The sequence below is a fragment of the Taudactylus pleione genome, unplaced genomic scaffold (genome assembly GCF_031769625.1).
Source record: "Taudactylus pleione unplaced genomic scaffold, aTauple2 ptg000238l, whole genome shotgun sequence".
Classification (NCBI taxonomy): domain Eukaryota; kingdom Metazoa; phylum Chordata; class Amphibia; order Anura; family Myobatrachidae; genus Taudactylus; species Taudactylus pleione.
In genome coordinates, this window is record NW_028284640.1 from 2,829,658 (window position 1) to 2,850,814 (window position 21,157).

Genomic DNA, 21,157 nt, shown 5'->3' on the forward strand with positions numbered 1-21,157 from the left:
TGTGCGCAGTAGTCGCACGTGCATCAACAAAGTAGTGCCAAGCGTGCGCCTGTGTCATAAGTAGAAGGCCGGCTGGCTTGACCGTTAAAGGGTGCGGTAACCCCCAAAGTACACTCCAAACCAAATAACAAAATATTTTCTGTGTTTGTGAATTGTGTGCGCAGTAGCCGCACGTGCATCAACAAAGAAATGCCAAGCGTGCGCCTGTGTCATAAGTAAAGGGCCGGCTGGCTTGACCGTTAAAGGGTGCTGTAACCCCCAAAGTACACTCCAGTCCAAACCAAAAAAAAAATTATTTTCTGTGTTTGTGAATTGTGTGCGCAGTAGCCGCACGTGCATCAACAAAGTAGTGCCAAGCGTGCGCCTGTGTCATAAGTAAAGGTCCGGCTGGCTTTACCGTTAAGGGTGCTGTAACCCCCGAAAGTACACTCCAGTCCAAACCAAAAAAAAAATTATTTTCTGTGTTTGTGAATTGTGTGCGCAGTAGCCGCACGTGCATCAACCAAGTAGTGCCAAGCGTGCGCCTGTGTCATAAGTAAAGGGCCGGCTGGCTTGACCGTTAAAGGGTGCTGTAACCCCCGAAAGTACACTCCAGTCCAAACCAAAAAAAAAATTATTTTCTGTGTTTGTGAATTGTGTGCGCAGTAGCCGCACGTGCATCAACAAAGTAGTGCCAAGCGTGCGCCTGTGTCATAAGTAAAGGGCCGGCTGGCTTGACCGTTAAGGGTGCTGTAACCCCCGAAAGTACACTCCAGTCCAAACCAAAAAAAAAATTATTTTCTGTGTTTGTGAATTGTGTGCGCAGTAGCCGCACGTGCATCAACAAAGTAGTGCCAAGCGTGCGCCTGTGTCATAAGTAAAGGGCCGGCTGGCTTGACCGTTAAAGGGTGCTGTAACCCCCAAAGTACACTCCAGTCCAAACCAAAAAAAAAATAATTTTCTGTGTTTGTGAATTGTGTGCGCAGTAGCCGCACATGCATCAACAAAGTAGTGCCAAGCGTGCGCCTGTGTCATGAGTAAAGGGCCGGCTGGCTTGACCGTTAAAGGGTGCTGTAACCCCCAAAGTACACTCCAGTCCAAACCAAAAAAAAAATTATTTTCTGTGTTTGTGAATTGTGTGCGCAGTAGCCGCACGTGCATCAACAAAGTAGTGCCAAGCGTGCGCCTGTGTCATAAGTAAAGGGCCGGCTGGCTTGACCGTTAAGGGTGCTGTAACCCCCGAAAGTACACTCCAGTCCAAACAAAAAAAAAAAATATTTTCTGTTTGTGAATTGTGTGCGCAGTAGTCGCACGTGCATCAACAAAGTAGTGCCAAGCGTGCGCCTGTGTCATAAGTAGAAGGCCGGCTGGCTTGACCGTTAAAGGGTGTGGTAACCCCCAAAGTACACTCCAAACCAAATAACAAAATATTTTCTGTGTTTGTGAATTGTGTGCGCAGTAGCCGCACGTGCATCCACAAAGTAGTGCCAAGCGTGCGCCTGTGTCATAAGTAAAGGGCCGGCTGGCTAGACCGTTAAGGGTGCTGTAACCCCCGAAAGTACACTCCAGTCCAAACCAAAAAAAAAATAATTTTCTGTGTTTGTGAATTGTGTGCGCAGTAGCCACACGTGCATCAACAAAGTAGTGCCAAGCGTGCGCCTGTGTCATAAGTAAAGGGCCGGCTGGCTTGACCGTTAAGGGTGCTGTAACCCCCGAAAGTACACTCCAGTCCAAACCAAAAAAAAAATTATTTTCTGTGTTTGTGAATTGTGTGCGCAGTAGCCGCACGTGCATCAACAAAGTAGTGCCAAGCGTGCGCCTGTGTCATAAGTAAAGGGCCAGCTAGCTTGACCGTTAAGGGTGCTGTAACCCCCGAAAGTACACTCCAGTCCAAACCAAAAAAAAAAATATTTTCTGTGTTTGTGAATTGTGTGCGCAGTAGCCGCACGTGCATCAACAAAGTAGTGCCAAGCATGCGCCTGTGTCATAAGTAAAGGGCCGGCTGGCTTGACCGTTAAAGGGTGCTGTAACCCCCAAAGTACACTCCAGTCCAAACCAAAAAAAAAATTATTTTCTGTGTTTGTGAATTGTGTGCGCAGTAGCCGCACGTGCATCAACAAAGTAGTGCCAAGCGTGCGCCTGTGTCATAAGTAAAGGTCCGGCTGGCTTGACCGTTAAGGGTGCTGTAACCCCCGAAAGTACACTCCAGTCCAAACCAAAAAAAAAATTATTTTCTGTGTTCGTGAATTGTGTGCGCAGTAGCCGCACGTGCATCAACCAAGTAGTGCCAAGCGTGCGCCTGTGTCATAAGTAAAGGGCCGGCTGGCTTGACCATTAAAGGGTGCTGTAACCCCCGAAAGTACACTCCAGTCCAAACCAAAAAAAAAATTATTTTCTGTGTTTGTGAATTGTGTGCGCAGTAGCCGCACGTGCATCAACAAAGTAGTGCCAAGCGTGCGCCTGTGTCATAAGTAAAGGGCCGGCTGGCTTGACCGTTAAGGGTGCTGTAACCCCCGAAAGTACACTCCAGTCCAAACCAAAAAAAAAATTATTTTCTGTGTTTGTGAATTGTGTGCGCAGTAGCCGCACGTGCATCAACAAAGTAGTGCCAAGCGTGCGCCTGTGTCATAAGTAAAGGGCCGGCTGGCTTGACCGTTAAAGGGTGCTGTAACCCCCAAAGTACACTCCAGTCCAAACCAAAAAAAAAATAATTTTCTGTGTTTGTGAATTGTGTGCGCAGTAGCCGCACGTGCATCAACAAAGTAGTGCCAAGCGTGCGCCTGTGTCATAAGTAAAGGGCCGGCTGGCTTGACCGTTAAAGGGTGCTGTAACCCCCAAAGTACACTCCAGTCCAAACCCAAAAAAAAATTATTTTCTGTGTTTGTGAATTGTGTGCGCAGTAGCCGCACGTGCATCAACAAAGTAGTGCCAAGCGTGCGCCTGTGTCATAAGTAAAGGGCCGACTGGCTTGACCGTTAAGGGTGCTGTAACCCCCGAAAGTACACTCCAGTCCAAACCCAAAAAAAAAATATTTTCTGTTTGTGAATTGTGTGCGCAGTAGTCGCACGTGCATCAACAAAGTAGTGCCAAGCGTGCGCCTGTGTCATAAGTAGAAGGCCGGCTGGCTTGACCGTTAAAGGGTGCGGTAACCCCCAAAGTACACTCCAAACCAAATAACAAAATATTTTCTGTGTTTGTGAATTGTGTGCGCAGTAGCCGCACGTGCATCAACAAAGTAGTGCCAAGCGTGCGCCTGTGTCATAAGTAAAGGGCCGGCTGGCTTGACCGTTAAGGGTGCTGTAACCCCCGAAAGTACACTCCAGTCCAAACCAAAAAAAAAATAATTTTCTGTGTTTGTGAATTGTGTGCGCAGTAGCCGCACGTGCATCAACAAAGTAGTGCCAAGCGTGCGCCTGTGTCATAAGTAAAGGGCCAGCTGGCTTGACCGTTAAGGGTGCTGTAACCCCCGAAAGTACACTCCAGTCCAAACCAAAAAAAAAAATATTTTCTGTGTTTGTGAATTGTGTGCGCAGTAGCCGCACGTGCATCAACAAAGTAGTGCCAAGCGTGCGCCTGTGTCATAAGTAAAGGGCCGGCTGGCTTGACCGTTAAAGGGTGCTGTAACCCCCAAAGTACACTCCAGTCCAAACCCAAAAAAAAATAATTTTCTGTGTTTGTGAATTGTGTGCGCAGTAGCCGCACGTGCATCAACAAAGTAGTGCCAAGCGTGCGCCTGTGTCATAAGTAAAGTTCCGGCTGGCTTGACCGTTAAGGGTGCTGTAACCCCCGAAAGTACACTCCAGTCCAAACCAAAAAAAAAAATATTTTCTGTGTTTGTGAATTGTGTGCGCAGTAGCCGCACGTGCATCAACAAAGTAGTGCCAAGCGTGCGCCTGTGTCATAAGTAAAGGGCCGGCTGGCTTGACCGTTAAGGGTGCTGTAACCCCCGAAAGTACACTCCAGTCCAAACCAAAAAAAAAATTATTTTCTGTGTTTGTGAATTGTGTGCGCAGTAGCCGCACGTGCATCAACAAAGTAGTGCCAAGCGTGCGCCTGTGTCATAAGTAAAGGGCCGGCTGGCTTGACCGTTAAAGGGTGCTGTAACCCCCAAAGTACACTCCAGTCCAAACCAAAAAAAAAATAATTTTCTGTGTTTGTGAATTGTGTGCGCAGTAGCCGCACGTGCATCAACAAAGTAGTGCCAAGCGTGCGCCTGTGTCATAAGTAAAGGGCCGGCTGGCTTGACCGTTAAGGGTGCTGTAACCCCCGAAAGTACACTCCAGTCCAAACCAAAAAAAAAATTATTTTCTGTGTTTGTGAATTGTGTGCGCAGTAGCCGCACGTGCATCAACAAAGTAGTGCCAAGCGTGCGCCTGTGTCATAAGTAAAGGGCCGGCTTGCTTGACCGTTAAGGGTGCTGTAACCCCCGAAAGTACACTCCAGTCCAAACCAAAAAAAAAAATATTTTCTGTTTGTGAATTGTGTGCGCAGTAGTCGCACGTGCATCAACAAAGTAGTGCCAAGCGTGCGCCTGTGTCATAAGTAGAAGGCCGGCTGGCTTGACCGTTAAAGGGTGCGGTAACCCCCAAAGTACACTCCAAACCAAATAACAAAATATTTTCTGTGTTTGTGAATTGTGTGCGCAGTAGCCGCACGTGCATCAACAAAGTAGTGCCAAGCGTGCGCCTGTGTCATAAGTAAAGGGCCGGCTGGCTTGACCGTTAAGGGTGCTGTAACCCCCGAAAGTACACTCCAGTCCAAACCAAAAAAAAAAATATTTTCTGTGTTTGTGAATTGTGTGCGCAGTAGCCGCACGTGCATCAACAAAGTAGTGCCAAGCGTGCGCCTGTGTCATAAGTAAAGGGCCGGCTGGCTTGACTGTTAAGGGTGCTGTAACCCCCGAAAGTACACTCCAGTCCAAACCAAAAAAAAATATATTTTCTGTGTTTGTGAATTGTGTGCGCAGTAGCCGCACGTGCATCAACAAAGTAGTGCCAAGCGTGCGCCTGTGTCATAAGTAAAGGGCCGGCTGGCTTGACCGTTAAAGGGTGCTGTAACCCCCAAAGTACACTCCAGTCCAAACCAAAAAAAAAATTATTTTCTGTGTTTGTGAATTGTGTGCGCAGTAGCCGCACGTGCATCAACAAAGTAGTGCCAAGCGTGCGCCTGTGTCATAAGTAAAGGTCCGGCTGGCTCGACCGTTAAGGGTGCAGTAACCCCCGAAAGTACACTCCAGTCCAAACCAAAAAAAAAAATATTTTCTGTGTTTGTGAATTGTGTGCGCAGTAGCCGCACGTGCATCAACCAAGTAGTGCCAAGCGTGCGCCTGTGTCATAAGTAAAGGGCCGGCTGGCTTGACCGTTAAAGGGTGCTGTAACCCCCGAAAGTACACTCCAGTCCAAACCAAAAAAAAAATTATTTTCTGTGTTTGTGAATTTTGTGCGCAGTAGCCGCACGTGCATCAACAAAGTAGTGCCAAGCGTGCGCCTGTGTCATAAGTAAAGGGCCGGCTGGCTTGACCGTTAAGGGTGCTGTAACCCCCGAAAGTACACTCCAGTCCAAACCAAAAAAAAAATTATTTTCTGTGTTTGTGAATTGTGTGCGCAGTAGCCGCACGTGCATCAACAAAGTAGTGCCAAGTGTGCGCCTGTGTCATAAGTAAAGGGCCGGCTGGCTTGTCCGATAAAGGGTGCTGTAACCCCCAAAGTACACTCCAGTCCAAACCAAAAAAAAAATAATTTTCTGTGTTTGTGAATTGTGTGCGCAGTAGCCGCACGTGCATCAACAAAGTAGAGCCAAGCGTGCGCCTGTGTCATAAGTAAAGGGCCGGCTGGCTTGACCGTTAAGGGTGCTGTAACCCCCTAAAGTACACTCCAGTCCAAACCAAAAAAAAAAATATTTTCTGTTTGTGAATTGTGTGCGCAGTAGTCGCACGTGCATCAACAAAGTAGTGCCAAGCGTGCGCCTGTGTCATAAGTAGAAGGCCGGCTGGCTTGACCGTTAAAGGGTGCGGTAACCCCCAAAGTACACTCCAAACCAAATAACAAAATATTTTCTGTGTTTGTGAATTGTGTGCGCAGTAGCCGCACGTGCATCAACAAAGTAGTGCCAAGCGTGCGCCTGTGTCATAAGTAAAGGGCCGGCTGGCTTGACCGTTAAGGGTGCTGTAACCCCCGAAAGTACACTCCAGTCCAAACCAAAAAAAAAAATATTTTCTGTGTTTGTGAATTGTGTGCGCAGTAGCCGCACGTGCATCAACAAAGTAGTGCCAAGCGTGCGCCTGTGTCATAAGTAAAGGGCCGGCTGGCTTGACCGTTAAGGGTGCTGTAACCCCCGAAAGTACACTCCAGTCCAAACCAAAAAAAAAAATATTTTCTGTGTTTGTGAATTGTGTGCGCAGTAGCCGCACGTGCATCAACAAAGTAGTGCCAAGCGTGCGCCTGTGTCATAAGTAAAGGGCCGGCTGGTTGACCGTTAAGGGTGCTGTAACCCCCGAAAGTACACTCCAGTCCAAACCAAAAAAAAAAATATTTTCTGTGTTTGTGAATTGTGTGCGCAGTAGCCGCACGTGCATCAACAAAGTAGTGCCAAGCGTGCGCCTGTGTCATAAGTAAAGGGCCGGCTGGCTTGACCGTTAAAGGGTGCTGTAACCCCCAAAGTACACTCCAGTCCGAACCAAAAAAAAATTATTTTCTGTGTTTGTGAATTGTGTGCGCAGTAGCCGCACGTGCATCAACAAAGTAGTGCCAAGCGTGCGCCTGTGTCATAAGTAAAGGGCCGGCTGGCTTGACCGTTAAAGGGTGCTGTAACCCCCGAAAGTACACTCCAGTCCAAACCAAAAAAAAAATTATTTTCTGTGTTTGTGAATTGTGTGCGCAGTAGCCGCACGTGCATCAACAAAGTAGTGCCAAGCGTGCGCCTGTGTCATAAGTAAAGGGCCAGCTGGCTTGACCATTAAAGGGTGCTGTAACCCCCGAAAGTACAGTCCAGTCCAAATCAAAAAAAAAATTATTTTCTGTGTTTGTGAATTGTGTGCGCAGTAGCCGCACGTGCATCAACAAAGTAGTGCCAAGCGTGCGCCTGTGTCATAAGTAAAGGGCCGGCTGGCTTGACCGTTAAGGGTGCTGTAACCCCCGAAAGTACACTCCAGTCCAAACCAAAAAAAAAATTATTTTCTGTGTTTGTGAATTGTGTGCGCAGTAGCCGCACGTGCATCAACAAAGTAGTGCCAAGCGTGCGCCTGTGTCATAAGTAAAGGGCCGGCTGGCTTGACCGTTAAAGGGTGCTGTATCCCCCAAAGTACACTCCAGTCCAAACCCAATAAAAAATTATTTTCTGTGTTTGTGAATTGTGTGCGCAGTAGCCGCACATGCATCAACAAAGTAGTGCCAAGCGTGCGCCTGTGTCATAAGTAAAGGGCCGGCTGGCTTGACCGTTAAGGGCCGGCTGTAACCCCCGAAAGTACACTCCAGTCCAAACCAAAAAAAAAATTATTTTCTGTGTTTGTGAATTGTGTGCGCAGTAGCCGCACGTGCATCAACAAAGTAGTGCCAAGCGTGCGCCTGTGTCATAAGTAAAGGGCCGGCTGGCTTGACCGTTAAGGGTGCTGTAACCCCCGAAAGTACACTCCAGTCCAAACCAAAAAAAATATTATTTTCTGTGTTTAGCCGCACGTATATATCAAATTGATATAACATAAATGGAGGACCAAACTTTCTCCGATAAAAATAAAATAGAGAAAGATCAAGAACCACTTCCTCCTAGTGCTGAAGCTGCTGCCACTAGTCATGACATAGACAATAACATGCCATCAACGTCGTATGCCAAGGCCGATGCCCAATGTCATAGTAGAGGGCACATACAATCCCAAATGGCAAAGTTCAGGAAAATGACCTTGAAAAAGACATTTAAATCAGCTGAAGAGAAACGTAAACTTGCCAATATGCCATTTACGACACGGAGTGGCAAGGAACGGCTAAGGTCAATCCCTAGTATGTTCATGACTAGTGGTTCAGCTTCACATGACGATGGAAGCCCTCCTCCCACTAAAAAAATCAAAAGAGTTAAGCTGGCAAAAGCACAGCGAAGAACTGTGCTTTCTAAGAAGATATCACAAATCCCCAAGGAGAGTCCAAGTGTGGTGGTGGTTGCGATGCCTGACCTTCCCAGCACTGGACGGGAAGAGGTGGCTCTTTCCACCATTTGCACGCCCCCTGCAAGTGCTGAAAGGAGCACCCACAGTCCACTTGCTGATATGCAAATTGAAGATGTCACTGTTGAAGTACAACAGGATGAGGATACTGGTGTAGCTGGCGCTGAGGAGGAAGTTGGCGAGGAGGATTCTGATGGTGATGTGGTTTGTTTAAATCAGGCTCCGGGGGAGACAGTTGTTGTCCGTGGGATGAAAAAGCCCATCACGGTCATGCCTGGGCAGAAGACCAAACATTCCACCTCTTTGGTCTGGCAATATTTCTATCCAAATCCGGACAACAACTGTCTTGCCATATGTACCATATGTAAAGGTGAAATAAGTAGGGGTAGGGATGTCAACCACCTAGGAACATCCTCCCTTATACGGCACCTGCAGCGCGTTCATAAAAAGTTACTGTCAAGTTCAGAAACTTTGGCTAGGACAGTAAGCAGTCCAGGGACACCTAAATCCCGTTGTCCTGTTGTATCCAAGCGCCTGCAAACCACACCGTCAACTCCCTCCTCGTCAATTTCCTCCTTAGTCAGGATCGGAAGTAGTCCTGCAGGCCATGTCACTGGCATGACTGACTCTCCTATCCGGGATTCCTCCGGAGGATCCTGCATTGCTACGCCTACTGCTGCCGCTGCTGCTGTTGCTGCTGCTGGGAGTCGTTCATCATCCCAGAGAGGAAGTAGGAACACCACTACTTTTACTAAACAATTGACCTTCGAACAGTCCTTAGCGAGGAGGATGAAGTACGACAGCAGTCATCCTGAAGCAAAACGTATAACTGAGGCCTTGACTGCTATGTTGGTGTTAGACGTGCGTCCGGTATCCGCCATTAGTGCAGTGGGATTTAGACAATTGATGGAGGTAGTGTGTCCCCGGTTCCAAATCCCGTCTAGATTCCACTTCACTAGGCAGGCGATACCGAGACTGTACAGAAACGTCAGAAAAAGTGTCCTCAGTGTCCTGAAAAATGCCGTTGTACACAATGTCCACTTAACCACGGACATGTGGACAAGTGGAACAGGGCAGACTAAGGACTATATGACTGTGACAGCCCACTGGGTAGATGTATCACCTTACGCAGCAACAGCAGCAGCGTCACCAGTAGCAGCATCTCAGAAACGCTAGCTCGTTACAAGGCAGGCTACGCTGTGTATCACCGGTTTCAGTAAGAGGCACACCGCCGACAACCTCTTAGAGAAACTGAGGGAAATCATCGCCCAGTGGCTTACCCCACTTAGACTCTCCTGGGGATTTGTGATATCTGACAACGCCACCAATATTGTGCGGGCATTACATCTGGGCAAATTACAGCACGTCCCATGTTTTGCTCACACAATAAACTTGGTGGTGCAGAATTTTCTGAAAAGCGACAGGGGCGTGCAGGAGACGCTTTGGGTGGCCCGAAAAATTTCTGGCCACTTTCGCCATTCAGCGACTGCGTGCCGAAGACTGGAGCGCCAGCAAACACTCTTGAACCTGCCCCGCCATCACCTGAAGCAAGAGGTTGTGACGCGGTGGAACTCAACCCTCTATATGCTTCAGAGGATGGAGGAGCAGCAAAAGGCCATACAAGCCTATACATCCACCTATGACATAGGCAAAGGAGGGGGTATGCACCTGACTCAAGCGCAGTGGAGAATGATTTCCGTGTTGTGCAAGGTTCTCCAGCCCTTCAAACTTGCCACACGTGAAGTCAGTTCAGACACTGCCAGCTTGAGTCAGGTCATTCCCCTCATCAGGCTTTTGCAGAAGCAGCTGGAGAAAGTGAAGGAGGAGCTAAGACGGAGCGATTCCGCTCGGCATGTGGGACTTGTGGATGAAGCCCTTCATTCGCTTTGCCAGGATTCCAGGGTGGTCAATCTGTTGAAATCAGACCACTACATTTTGGCCACCGTGCTCGATCCTAGGTTTAAAGCCTATGTGGTGTCTCTCTTTCCGGCCGACACAAGCCTGCAGAGGTGCAAAGACCTGCTGGTGAACACACTGTCAGCTGAAGCGGAACGTGACACGTCAACGGCTCCTTCTTCATTTTCTCCCGCAACTGGGGCTGCCAGGAAAAAACTTAGGTATCCTAAGCAACCCGCTGGCGGTGATGCAGGGCAGGCAGGACCAAGTTTGGACATCTGGTCCGGACTGAAGGACCTGGCAACAATTTCTGACATGTCTACTGTCACTGCATATGATACTGTCACCATTGACAGAATGGTGGAGGATTACATCGGTGACAGCATCCAAGTAGGCATGTCAGACAGTCCATACCTGTACTGGCAGGAAAAAGAGGCAATTTGGAGGCCCCTGTACAAACTGGCTCTATTTTACCTGAGTTGCCCCCCCTCCAGTGTGTACTCCGAAAGAGTGTTTAGTGCAGCCGGGAACCTTGTCAGCGAAAGGCGTAGGAGGTTGCTTCCACAGAATGTGGAGAAGATGATGTTCATCAAAATGAATTATCAGCTCTTCCAGGGAGACCAGCCTCCAGAAGGTACAGAGGGACCTGTGGTGGTGGATTCAAGTGGGGACGAGTTAATACTTTGTGAGGATGAGGATGTACACACTGAAGAGGGTGAGGAATCGGTGGATGAGGAGGATGAGGATGACATCTTGCCTCCGTAGAGCCAGTTTGTGCAGGGACACATTAATTGCCAGCTTGTTTTGTGGGGGCCCAAACGAACCAATCATTTCAGCCACAGTTGTGTGGCAGACCCTGGCGCTGAAATGATTGATTTGTTAAAGTGTGCATGTCTTGTTTATACAACATAAGGGTGGGTGGGAGGGCCCAAGGACAATTCCATCTTGCACCTCTTTTTTTTCTTTGCATTATGTACAGTTTGGGGCCTAGTTTTTCTAACTGCCATCCTGTCTGCCACTGCAGTGTCACTCCTAGATGGGTCACGTGTTTGTGCCGCCCACTCGTGTCGCTTAGCATAGTCATCCAGCTAACTCGGTGCAACCTTTTGGACATAAAAACACTATTGTGAGGTGTGAGGTGTTTAGAATAGACTGGAAATGAGTGGAAATTAAGGTTATTGAGGTTAATAATAGCATAGGAGCAGAAAAACCTACAAATTCTGTGATTTTAGCTGTTTTTATGCTTTTTTTCAAAAAAATACAGATCCAAAACACAAAACCCAGAACCCAAAACACGGAAGGGTGGTTTTGGCAAAACCAATCCAGATCCAAAACACGAAGAAAGATCCAGATCCAAAACCAAAACACAAAACACGAAAAGTCGCCGGTGCACACCCCTAATATATATATATTTTGTCTATATGTCTTAGATAATGTTGTTTATCTTACATAAATAAGCCCTGGGCACAGTTTCACTTCGGTCGCTATTGACCGATGATTTCGGGTCTGCGCATGCGCCGAAACCGCAGTGTGCATGCCGCAATATTCCTGCAGCTCTGGTTGCAGTGTCCTGCTTGACAGGCTGCAGACGTTTCGGGGCGTTGCAGTAAATGGGGGCATGTCGGCCCCATTTTCTGGACGTGATGAAGCCAGGTCATAGTTACGCCTCCCTAGTAAGTCCAGGTCTCCACACAGGTGTTGGATCTTGGTAAGGAGGGACGGAAGGCTTGGAGTGCCTCATGCAGTCCTAAAGCTGCCTATTGTGCATCACTATGAAGAGATTTCATTGCAATGGGAATTGACACATTAAAGGAGGCACTGACAATGAGTATTATAGTACAGGTTGAGTCTCCCATATCCAAATATTCCAAAATACGGAATATTCCAAAATACGGAATCATTTTGCCATGACTGAGATAATGAAACCTTTGATTTTTGATGGTTCAATGTACACAAACTTTGTCTAAGGCACAAATTATTAAAAATCTGGTATAAAATTACCTTCAGGCTGTGTATAGGGTGTAAATGAAACATAAACTTATTTCATGTATGTACACACACTTTGCTTGAGCCACAAAAATATTGAAAATATTGCATAAAATGAGCTGCAGGCTGTGTGTATAAGGTGTATATAACACATAAATGCATTCTGTCTGTATATTGGTGTCCCATTCCCAAGATATTTCATTATGATATGCAAATATTCCAAAATACGGAAAATTCCGTTATCCAAAATACCCCTGGTCCCAAGCATTTTGGATATGGGAGACTCAACCTGTACCAATATTAGTGTTATGATCAGTGGCGTAACTATAAATTTTGCTCCCCCATGCCAAAAAAGTTTCAGGCGCTCCCCCGCCCCCCGGCCAAAGATCAAACACACCCAAAGATGACGTTTAAGGTGTGTGGTTACATGATACAGCAACGTGCCTTACACATTATGACACACTAAGTAATGCCACTTATAACACAGTGTGCCACACCAGAATGCCCCTTACAACACATTATGCCACACTGGAATGCCCCTTACAACACATTATGCCACACAGCACTGCCCCTTACACATGCCACACAATAATGCCACTTATAAGACATAATGACATACAGTAAAACCTTTATAACAAATTTATGCCATGCTGTAATGCCCCTATTTCACATTATGCCACACTGTAATGCCACATACAACACATTATGCCACACAGTAATGCCACATACAACACATTATGCCACACAGTAATGCCCCTTACACATTATGCCACACAGTAATGCCCCTAATAGCACATTGTGCACACAGTAATGCCAAATACACATTATGCCAAACAGTAATGCCCATTCATCCCACCCTCACAGATCTACTTCACCAACCCTCCTCTCTGCTCCTGCAAGTCTGTCACCTCAGCTCATGACAGGTTGCACAGTCTTTATGTCCGTGTAGAGCCAGATTATTGGGAACATAGTTTATAACCTGTAAACTGTGTGTATCAAGTTACTGCCCCTTATACAGTGCCCCCTGTAGTTGTGCCCCCAAATGCAATGCCCCCTATACTAGTGCCCCTTATGCAATGCACCCTGTAATAGTGCCCCTTATGCAATGTCCCCTGTAGTAGTGCCCATTATGCAGGGCCCCCTGTAGTTGTGCCCATTAAAGTAGTGCCCCCTGTAGTTGTGCCCCATATGCAATGCCCCCTATACTAGTGCCCCTTATGCAATGCCCCCTGTAATAGTGTCCCTTATGCAATGCCCCCTGTAGTAGTGCCCATTATGCAGGGCCCCCTGTAATTGTGCCCATTAAAGTAGTGCCCCCTGTAGTTTTGCCCATATGCAGTGCCCCCTGTAGTTGTGTCCCTTCAAGTAGTGCCCCCTGTAGTTGTACCCATTTTAGTAGTTGCCCCCTGTAGTTGCCCCCAGTAGTGAGCCCCCAGTAGTTGCCCCCTGTAGTGAGCCCCCAGTAGTGAGCCCCCAGTAGTGAGCCCCCAGTAGTTGCCCCCAGTAGTGAACCCCCTGGAGTTGCACCTAGTTGATCCCAATAGTGAGCCCCCTGTAGTTGCCCCCAGTAGTGAGCCCCCTGTAGTTGCTCCCCCTGCGCACACACAAACACACACACACACACACACACACAAAAAAACATTTACTTTTATCCCCGCTCCAGTGCTGCTGCCGTCCATACCCCGGCATCCGCTCGTCGGCACTATGGGAGTGACGTCATGACGTCACTCCCATCGTGCTCTGCGGGACCCGGAAGACGGAGCTCACTCCTGAGCTTCGCCCCCGGTGTCCGCTCCTCGGCACTATGGGAGTGACGTCATGGCGTCACTCCCATAGTGCCTTGTCCGACCCGGAAGATGGAGGGAGCTCCATCCTCCGGCTGCCGCCGGGGTTTGACTGGGAGCCAGGCGCCCGCTGGTAACACACTCAGTGGGCACACGGCAGATGGAGGATGCAGGGGGTGCGACCGCACCCCCTGCACCCTCCGTAGTTACTGGAATTCCACCACTGAGTGGCGTAACTACTGCCCCCGTTGCCCCCAAGCTACCCAGCACCTCCAAGCCACCACGGGGGCTGCGGGGGCAGTAGTTACGCCACTGGTTATGATGAAGAAGGGAAACTATTAGGTAACACACCCAGTTTTAGGGCAACTGGAGTTTCATCACACACCAAGAGATACATTCAGTTTCTTAGAAAGGTGTAGATAAGTTCAATGGAAAAGGGATGGAGTAGTAACTAACAAGCACAATAAAATGTATCAGATAAGGAATAAGAATGAGAGAATTAATCCCAGCAGTGTAGGGAAATAGAAGGCTCTACAGTACCTCCTTCTCAAACAGACTGTCCAATGTAAAAATGACTCTGGGTATGGTTCAGTATAATGTTAGGTTACTAATACCCCTTTTCCACCTAAATTGTGGGTCTGACCCGGAGTTGGAACAAAGGCCCTCATTCAGAGCCACTCGCTAGCGGCAGTACGCTCGTTCCGAGCGATGTTCGCACATCTGCGCATGCGTACGGTTTTTAGTACGCATGCGCGAACCAGTCAGTGTGGCTGAAAATCGTTTGTACGCAATATAGCGAGTGCCTGCTATTTTGAGTGACAGAATGAGGCGTATGTGGGTGGTAACAGGGGAAGGTGCTTGAAAACGGGGAGTGGAGATCAGAACGCAGGCGTGCTTAAAGGTCAAAACGGGCGTTTTATGGGTGTGCATAATTAATACAGCAGCGTCATTGACCACGTCACTTGGTTTTTTTTAACTCAGAACTGCTCGCAAAATAGCGGTTGAAAAAACCAACCACAAGAATAGCGAGCAGTTCATATCCTGTTCGATGTACTCGATTAATCTAATAAATAGCGGACATGACGTATGGTGCGAGCGGCCAGGGGGCGTTTTTAACAAATAAACGAGCGTATGTTTTGCTCGCTCGTTCAGACTTAGAGGTGTGAACAGACTGCAATGTGCGACCGGATCATTTGAATAGCCACCCCTTGTTTTTGAACGAACGAACGCAAATAGCGAACGGCTCTGAATGAGGGCCAAAGTTCCTATCCAGATCAGACCCGGAATTTTGCCAGCGCCGACTCGGGATATTCCCGAGTCGATGCCGCTCACACCGGAGTCGGGTCTGCATAGACCCGGCTTTTCCGGAGTGAAAGTGGTCACTTGGAGATGACGTCATCTCCAAGTGCCTCTGAAGCCGGACCAATCGGCCGGCTAGCAGCACACTCCAGGTCATCGTGACCCGGAGTGTGCTGTTCTCACAGCAGGGTTTCACGGGCTACGCCCGTGTTAAACCCTGCTGGTTACCTGGGTTGGATTGCCGGGTCACTCGACCCGGCGATCCAACCCTCTCCCCTTTTACACCAGGGAGCTGCCCGGGTTAACCCTTCAAAAACCCGGGTTTTAACTCCGGTGTAAAAGGGGTATTACATGCAGAGAACACTAACTTGAAATCTGGGGGTATATTTACTAAAGTGAAAGTTTATAGAAGTGGAGATGTTGCCCATAGCAACCAATCAGATTCTAGCAATTATCTTCTAGAAGGTGCTAGATAAATGTTCAGTAGAATCTGATTGGTTGCTATGGGCAACATCTCCACTTCTAAAAACTCTCACTTTAGTAAATTTACCCCCTGGACTCACTCTGGATTCACTATCTGGGTCTGGACTCTTTGTAGACTGGTGTAAAATTCCTTCTGTTCTTCAGGTCCGGTAAATGGTGCCTTCTTTTCAAATGGGCCGCACTGCTATTCTGGCCGCGTGTGCAGGACTCCTGGTAGCTTACACTCCGGTTGTGACAGTTTTGCCTCTGTGACTGAAAATTCCCCCTGAAAATTTGGCAGCTCTCCCTGATAGATTGGCAGCTTCGTTGACTATACTTGCAGTCACGCCTGTAAGGGTTGCAGCTCTATTTGTCAATATGCAGCTTTCTCTGTGAGACTTGTAGTACTATCTCTAGGATTTGATGTCGTTCTCGTGTACTATAGTCTCTAAATGTAGTTCAGATCTGCTCTTTTTCTACTAACTCTAGAATTCTCATGCACACTGAACTCGCAAGCACTTGCTTCAGTATCACTGTAGCTCTTTAGGATATGGCAACCTACTTGGGGCCTGATTCAGAGGTGGACGGTAATGCGTACACAGCCGCGCATTCCCACACTCGCAGCTGTGAAGATATGCTAATGTTAGCAAAGGTCACCTGAGCATAAAGACGCCCACTGCTGCCTTTGTACTTGCATGCGCGATCGCAAACACGCATAAATACCGGTAACATCGAAGGACATCGGTGGCCATGGGAGCCTTCTTCCACGCGGGGCTGCGTATGCACTTGCAGTGGCTAATTTATGCACGCCCATGAAACGGCGTTCATGTACCTACAAATGTTATAGCTTACATTCTACAATGTGTAGCTTATTTATCAATGTGTAAAAGAGCAATAGTACAATATATATGTTTTTTTGCTACATCTGATGTGAAGAGTTGCATATTAAGCATCCAATGAGTCTATAATTACACTCTAGAAAAAAATTTGATTCAATTTTGCAGAGTCCAATTAAGTAAATAGAGAGAAAAATTCATTCTAGAGGTCTGAGGAATGTTTATATAACTGTGGGCCTGATTCAGCAAGGAACGCATGGATGCAGACGCACGCACCCGGCAGCTGCGAGAATATGCCTATGAATATGCCATACGCACGGCAATTGCAGCACAAAGATGGAGACACCCACCACTACTTAATGCCGCCCCCTTTACCGTCCGCTAATGTCCGTACTGATGCGTAAGGCTGAGAAAACATCGGGAACATCGATTAACATCGGAGCAGCACGTAGCCTAAAGGTAGGCCTGACCCTGCCGCAGGAATTGAGAGACTTCCTGCACGCAGAGGGACACCAGGCTGCGTCCGTCATCTCAGTGGCTAATTTATGCACACCCCTGTAACGGGGTGTGAATCCACCGTATCCACCCACAAACGGCACTTCCTGTCAATCACTTTCCCTGGGTCTGCGTATTCACTGCGCTCGCTTTTGCGGACACAGTGAGCGGTTTGCGCACTACGACCCAGACGCATGTGCAGATTGCAAACAGCGGGCGATTGCGTGTGTCTGCATCCATGCGTTCCTTGCTGAATCAGGCCCTGTGTCTTATTCCCTATGCAGACAGCTGTGGGACACTTGGAGCAAGGGTTAGTCTTGACAAGCACTCGACACATAGGCCAGGACAGAGCATTGCATCCTTGATAATAATAATAATAATTGCAGAGATCTCAGTACATATATTGGCAAACTTAGGTTTAAGCCACTAGCCACACCAAGGCAACTCTGTTTTGGTGGTCCTAAAGCTACATTATAATAGCACCCACTTGGGGTCATACAATTATACCTTTTCTTATGCTACATACATTTATATATTTCTCCAGCCTTGTTAGCTCTTCTAACACACAGAGCCGCGCATGCACTCACGGTGGCTAATTTCTGCACACCCATGTAACGGCTTTTAAACGGGCAGACACGCCTGCGTTTTTCTGACCACTCCCCATTACCACCCCCAAATGCTGACAACATGTCAGTCACTTTGTGATGGAATCCTCTGTGCGTCTGTAATCGCAATTCAATCGCTGCGCACGCGCAGTGCGGCTTATATGCATGCGCGATGAAAAATAATCACTGGATCTGCATGACTATCACATTAGCGTCCATCTCTGAATCAGGCCCAGTAGTTCCTTCCTCCACCACTAGGGATGAAGTTCTGAGCTCTTTGACCCTGATGTAGTTACAGTTAGTGTGGCTTGGCCCACCACAGAACGTTATTAGGTGGGGCGGGACAGCACTGGGAATGTGTCTCAGGAGGACCGGCCACCAAGCACTGCCTGGTACCCTGGGGTTAGTCTGCCCCACAGTGCACCCTCTATGGCATGGCGCCCAAAACCGTTCGCACCTTAGCTGGTCCTGTATGTAGCCCCAAAATACTAGACAGCTTTATTAATACACTACAATTTAGGGGCATATTCAATTGGGCGCGAGGGTTAGCGAGGTAAAAAACCTTGCACCCAATTTTGGATTACCGTGGGTATGTGCGCTCCCGATACCTGCGGTATCCAATAAAAAAAAAAAGTGGTCGCGGGGTTTTCAGCTCTGAAAACCAAAACCCTGCACTGCGTAAAAAAAATAAATAAATTCTGCACTTATCAGCCCCGGGGTCTCCGGTGGTCTCCGCAGCTCCCGGTAGCCTCCTCTCTATCTTCTCACTGGAGAGGGGGCTGCTGGGAGGCTCCAGGGGATGGTGGGAGGGGCAAGGGCTGCTGGGAGATGTAGTTCCATTCCGGGGGGCCACACTGATACTGGGGGACACACACATACACCGGGGGTCACACACACACACACTCATACTCACACAGACTACATACTCACCGCTGCTGCTGGAGTCCAGGTCGTGACGCTGGATGCAGAAGACAGCACTTCGGAAGGTGAGTAATTACTGACTAATTAAGCTAATTGGAAACTTCCAAAAGCTTAATTAGTCATTAGGAGGGCTGCCGCCGGGCAGAGCCGTAACTAGACATTTTGGTGCCCTGAGCGAGAGAGAGCATTGGTGCCCCCCCAACCTCAACTGACTACCTAGAAAAAAAATCACTAGCAAAAACTCCACCTACTTTTTCTTCTGGGATACCTTCTCATGAGAATCAGCCTCTGCTTCCCTCTCCCACCCCCCCTACACCTCTCACTACCTACATCCCTCTCCCCCCCCCTGCACCTCACAGACAAACACCGAAACAGACAAATCTCAGGTGCACAACTCCAAATTACTAATAATATATATAAATGCAATAAAATTTAGCAATCAATAGAGGTTTTTAGCATAATCATGGCCAAGGTTATGGGCCTACCCACCACATCCAGGTAACCTCTTTCGGGTAGGTCCCTAACATACTAGGGTTCAAATCCAGAGTGCAGGACGCCCCAAAACAGGCCCAGCCAAGCTGCCCCAGGGCACCAGCATAGTAAGAAAAGTACAGTGTAAAGAGATAGTTAGGAGCAGCTGCAGCTGCATATAAAGAATGAAAATAAAAAAGTGAAGTACATATATATTAAACACACACAGTGAAGGGTTAAAATGTGTTATAAAGGAAAATGTGTTATAATGCGGTGCCCTGAGACAGATTAACCAACGCAATCCAGGGGGACCCACACCCCAAAAATGAACCCAAGTTGCACTACAGTATATAACTTGTAGGACTTATCTAGAATTGTGCCTAATACAGTGTGCATATACATTACCATACTCCATGCTTTGAAACCAATAATGAAGGATGCTAGTCCTGAATGAGGGTGTCTCATTTCCCTCAGAAGTGCAATAAAGCACATTAAATGGAGTATATGGGAAAGGGGTGCCGCCGGGCAGAGCCGTAACTAGACATTTTGGTGCCCTGAGCGAGAGAGAGCATTGGTGCCCCCCCAACCTCAACTGACTACCTAGAAAAAAAATCACTAGCAAAAACTCCACCTACTTTTTCTTCTGGAATACCTTCTCATGAGAATTTGCCTCTGCTTCCCTCTCCCACCCCCCCTACACCTCTCACTACCTACATCCCTCTCCATCTCTGCACCTCACAGCTTACTTTTCTCTAACAGCCCCTGGACCTGACACTACCTTCTTCCCTCTCATCCCCCTGCACCTCACACTACCTCACCCCCAGTACCTCTCAGTTCATGTTTCTTGTCCACGCTGACAGGCTGCTTCTCCCCTTCCCAGTCCACCTGGCTGGCAGTGGGCTCTTCGTGGGCAGATGAACACAAAGCAGGGGCACATCTTGACCAGCTGCTTCTCCTTCTCCACTTCTCGCTGACGTTGGGCTCTCTGCGGCGGCTCGGCAGCACCAAGCAGGAACACATCTTTCATCGGTGCTGGGACAGAGTATTGGGTCCCAGCACCAGGGCATGAGGGCAGATGCGGCAGCAGTTTAAACTAATCGCTGTGCGGGCCGGCAGCCAATCAGAAGCAGCCGTGTGGCTGCTTCTGATTGGCTGCTGGTCCGCAGGCCATGATTGGCTAGCGGCTGGAACCAAATTTGAAAGGCCACCACTTGTTTTTGATTTGCCACCGGTCCGTGATTGTTTTGCGGCCGGCGACATGTATATACTGTGGCTCCTGACTGAATACTCTTGAGGGGGCGGAATGAATTGCAGGGGCAAGGCTGCTAGCATGAGTCATGTCAGATTGTGCTGGGGGGCCGGCTCCGCCCTCGGGACAGTGGCGCTCTGTGCAGTGGCACTGGCCGCACCACCCTAGCTACGGCCCTGCCACCGGAGTCCCAGAGCAAGTCCCACAGATTTTTCCTAAAATTAGCGATTTTAGAAATAAATTCACACTTGCTCTAGAGGTGCGAGGATAAAAACCTCCCGGCGCGTAAAATAGAAAAAAAAACGCACCTAATTGAATAGCAAAAAACCCGCACCTGCAGGAAAAACCTTGCAGGTGCGGGTTTTTTGCTTTTCTCCCACACAATTGAATATGCCCCATAGATTTGAATTTCGACACACCCCTCTTAAATCTAAATCTTTCTGCACATCTTACACCTGCGCCTCTTGCAGTGCAACATGGTTTTGCCAAGGTGCACAGTTACGTGCTTTTTTTTTTGCTTTGCCCTCAATGCTGGGTTTGGATAATACATCAGATTAAGGTGGTAACAAAAGCATTCACCTGCCAGCTGCTGATCACATGACATGTGCTGCAGTGCCAACTGCTACTCACTCATTGTGAATAAGAAGCAGTTTGCGGGCAGCATCATTGATACCAGTACCAGTACTTCTCTGATGGAAGTTGGAACTAGTGGTGGTGGGCCCCTGTGTCCCCAGGGGTCCCGGTGTAATGCATCTGCTTCACCACACTACTAAATCCATCACTGGCCCTGGTTATATGTGGATTCCAGGACACCAATAAAAACAGCGAATGATGGGGGACAAGGCCCCTTATATATGTACTGTTATGTTGAAGGGAAGGGATTTAGTGAAATTTATTTAGAATGTGTCTTTAAGACATACGGAAAAAGAGGCTATACCTTGTAGTATAAGGAGAAACCATAACATTTGAAATGTATAAAGAAGATGGTCCTGGAGTGGCAGGTTGGACTTGCGTTGCTTTCA